The sequence below is a fragment of the Bison bison genome, unplaced genomic scaffold (assembly GCF_000754665.1).
Source record: "Bison bison bison isolate TAMUID 2011002044 unplaced genomic scaffold, Bison_UMD1.0 scf7180017864053, whole genome shotgun sequence".
In the NCBI taxonomy this organism is placed as follows: domain Eukaryota; kingdom Metazoa; phylum Chordata; class Mammalia; order Artiodactyla; family Bovidae; genus Bison; species Bison bison.
The window spans coordinates 1,280,669-1,281,264 of record NW_011494625.1 but is presented as its reverse complement, the minus strand read 5'-3'; positions in this window follow the sequence as shown (position 1 = coordinate 1,281,264).

Here is a 596-nt window from a genome sequence, read left to right as displayed (position 1 = left end):
AGTTTACTCAAACTCATGTCCATTGAGTCGATGATGCCATCCAACCATCTCATCCTCTGTCGTCCCCTTCTCCCGCCTTCAATCTTTCCCAGTATCAAGGTCTTTCCAATGAGTCAGTTCTTCGAATCAGGTGGCCAAAGTATTGGAGTTTCAGCTTTAACATCAGTCCTTCCAATGAATATTCAGGACTGAACTGATTTCCTTTAGGATGGACTGGGTGGATCTCCTTGCAGTCCAAGGGACTCTCAAGAGTCTTGCAACCCGTCAATCACAAATCGAATCTCCCATTGACTAGAGTGAACTGCAAATATAACTCCTAAAGACTGATTGGACTGAAAACTACAAGTGCAGCTGATGACCTCCTCACCTATACACACACACACACACACACCCCAAAATATCTTCAATTCAGTTCAGTTCAGTTGCTCAGTCGTGTCCACCTCTTTGAGACCCTATGGACTTCAGCACGCCAGGCTTCCCTATCCATCACCAACTCCCGGAGTTTACTCAAACTCATGTCCATTGAGTCGATGATGCCATCCAACCATCTCATCCTCTGTCGTCCCCTTCTCCCGCCTTCAATCTTTCCCAGTATC